The sequence below is a fragment of the Rhinolophus sinicus genome, linkage group LG04 (genome assembly GCF_036562045.2).
Source record: "Rhinolophus sinicus isolate RSC01 linkage group LG04, ASM3656204v1, whole genome shotgun sequence".
Classification (NCBI taxonomy): domain Eukaryota; kingdom Metazoa; phylum Chordata; class Mammalia; order Chiroptera; family Rhinolophidae; genus Rhinolophus; species Rhinolophus sinicus.
In genome coordinates, this window is record NC_133754.1 from 136918230 (window position 1) to 136921457 (window position 3228).

A 3228-nucleotide genomic window follows, 5' to 3' on the forward strand; every position below is an offset into this window, starting at 1 on the left:
ATTCTGTGCCTATGGCATCTCCCTAAGCTACCAAACTGGCAATGCTACTTAAAGAGAGATGGGATAAGTTAAGTAAGTTACTCAACTGCTATAAACCCGTTTCCTCATCTATATTACAATGATACCAGCTGTTAGTAAGGCTCCACTAGTATAAGAAGATATTTAAAAATGGTTTGCAAATTTTAACTTGCCACAGAAATCTAAATTATGATGATGATTATGATGATTTGTTACTAATGTTGAGTGTAAATGATTTAGGCTTGATTTGCTTCCTTCTTACTCCTGTTTGCAATGTCTGTTAGCCCATCCGTTCCTGACTCAACATTGAGACTGGGTTTCTGATCTGCACTTGCCGCCATGTCGCACCTACCTCCTCTGATACCTAACATAGATCCATACTCAGATTGTTTCCTTCTGCTGTCATTTTCAATTTTGGACCTAGATTTACATCAGAGCTTATTGCATGACACCGAGTTTCCATGTGACAATTCCAGTCCTGGGCAGGCTCCTCAATTCAGTGCCCAGGGACACTGAATTTGTTAGAGGACTGACTGAATGAAAGATGAAGGAAGTCCACCTGCATTCTCACTTCTGTACTTTTGCTATATTTTTATTCTCTTGTAAACAGACAGACAGAAAAATAGACAGACAAATACACACACACACACACACACACACACACACACACACACATTGAGATTGATAGATGGACAGTTAGACAGATGGGTAGGTAGAGAGATATACTGACAGGTAGATCAAATGAAATACCATATGCAAAAGCAAGTTTTCAATCTTCTTGTTACACTGTTTGCCCTCACTGAGGACTAATTTTCGGCAGATACTCACTGGTATGGCTGCATCATTATGGTGGATAGAACTGGATAGAAAATAACCACTGCCGCAAGCACCCTGAATGCCCCACTAGCCCAGCTATCTCCTGAGATTTTCCCCTCCTCCAGGACAACCTGACATTCCCACAATCTAACAACCCAAGAGGAACTCCAGGCTCAGCGAGGAGCTTCCAGGATGCTTCCCCAGCATTTGGATCCGTGTCCATTCTGATCAGCCAGTGCCACTGCTAGACAGGTTGGTAATATTTTTGACTATCAGCTCTGCTCCCATTACTTATCTACTCCCTCCCCATCACTGAAAATCTTCCAGGCCCGAGCATTTCTCATTTCTTCCCTGCTCTCTTGTGCTTCTCCTTCCCAGACAGAGCTCCCACCCACTCTGAATTCCTTTGAGTCTTATTCTGACTCGTTAGACACTTAATTGCATGTGGCCTTGTTTTTCATACAACTTTTCTTGTGTGTGAGATTATTTCTCCAGCTCCCTATAAATTCCTCCAGGTAGAATATATCTAATACGGACTTTGTATCTCACAACTTCTCACACAGCAGTGAATGGGGGTTCAAAGTCCCAAGACAGAATCTGATAGATCCTGGGGACCGTTCCCCACAACAGCCTTGAAAGGGAGGAGATGCTGTAGGAGAGTTCAATGAATCCCCCGTCTCAATGATAAACACTCAGAAAGCACAGCTTCAGTCAACCTGGACTTGAACTTTCTGTTTTGCTTCTTGGGGACTATAGCTGGACTCTGTCAGACTAGCATTTTCCCTAACATTTTTCAAATATCACATTCTAGCATCTAGCACTTACTGTTCTTTCCTTCTCTTCATTTTAGCACACTCAGAAAAGTTTTTGAGTTTTAGAAAGACCCGTCTCACTTCCTACCCTTGAATTTTCTGCCTTCAGGAGTGTGGTTTTTGAGGACAACTCCTCAGAGCACAACTTGGAAAAGACTTAAGCAGCTCATCTTATCACATGTGTATCATATGCTCTGTCGCAACCCAGTCATGCGTTGTGTGCAGAGACTGAGGTGACATTTGATTAAGCAGGCCGGATGTTGGCAACTGGTGCTTTTTCAAACTTTCGCTTAGTAAACTCATCTTTTAGTTTTGGTTTAGATTCCCTTAAAAGCACAGGTAAAACTTTGCACGGGACACACCGGGGAAAACATGGTTGTGCGTATAAAAATTTTGCAAAAAATACCATCATATTTGTTATTTGTGTGACTTGGTTTTCAGTCAACAGAACAATAAAATTCTAAAACTTCAAAATATTTTTTAAAAATATTTTAACTTAAATTATTTACTTTCAAACATTAAGTTTAAATATTATTTTTCAGATCAAAAATGTTAAATGTGTTTTTTAAAACCTTTCAAATATAAAAAGACTATAAAGAAAATAAAAATTGCTCATAATCTCATCATGTCAACAAACAAGTTACTATTCTACATTCTAATTTTACAGTTGAGAAAAAAGCAGAGGAAGAAAAAAAGGAAGGAATATGAGATTTTATTTTATTTTATTTTATTTTGGAATATGAGATTTTAGATGTTCTTTCAAAATGTGTGAAAAAAAGGACTCTGTGGAAGTAATTCCCAAAATTTTTAAAACAAATGACAGATGATCATATTCCTAATAACACTTATGTTGCCAGGAGTACCTTTGCTATTTCAGATTATCACAGTGTTTCATCAATCAATAAGCTTTACTGAGCTCTGGTTTCCATATCACAGAGAACAAATACTAAAAGAAAAAAAATACACACACACACACACACACACACACACGGGGGGGGGGCAATAAAATGTACACACTTTAGGAGATGTTATCTATGTATTACTTTTTGAAATTGAATTGAATTAGAGTAGCAATGTATAGTATGATGTTCGTTCAAAAGATGGCATTAATCAAAGGAATGCTAGCATCATTTATTGTATTACCATTTTAATACAGTTCTTTCCTTTCTTAAAATGTGTATACATTTTTTTTGGCATTATGTGTGTAGTGCGCGTGTGTGTGTAAATATGTATATTTTTTTAAATACGGAATTTGTGTATCATCCTTGTGCAGGGGCCATGCTAACCTTCTCTGTCTCATTCCAATTTTAGTAGATATGCTGCCAAAACCAGCACTTAAAATGATATTTTACAAAAGTACTACACATTACAAAAAAATCTTGTGAAATAGAGAAAAGGGGGAAATTACATACAACCCCACCACTTTAACAAAACCCTACTAATATTTTAGTATACTTCCTTCCAGCCATTGTCCCCTTCTCATGTTCTTCTTATTTACTTATTTATTTGTTCTTAATATTGTAACTGAAAGCAATTATTATAAGACTACCCACATCATTGCTCCACTCTGATTCTCACTTTC

The 3228-nt window shown here is 37.5% G+C and overlaps 1 non-coding gene across 1 annotated transcript; it reads right to left on the minus strand.

Annotated features, from left to right (window-relative positions):
• Positions 1 to 2869: 2869 nt before the first annotated feature.
• On the minus strand, positions 2870 to 2981 carry LOC141571382 (U6 spliceosomal RNA). Its single transcript, XR_012496132.1, has one exon. It is a non-coding gene; the product is annotated as a U6 spliceosomal RNA (small nuclear RNA).
• Between the last annotated feature and the right edge of the window lie 247 nt (positions 2982 to 3228).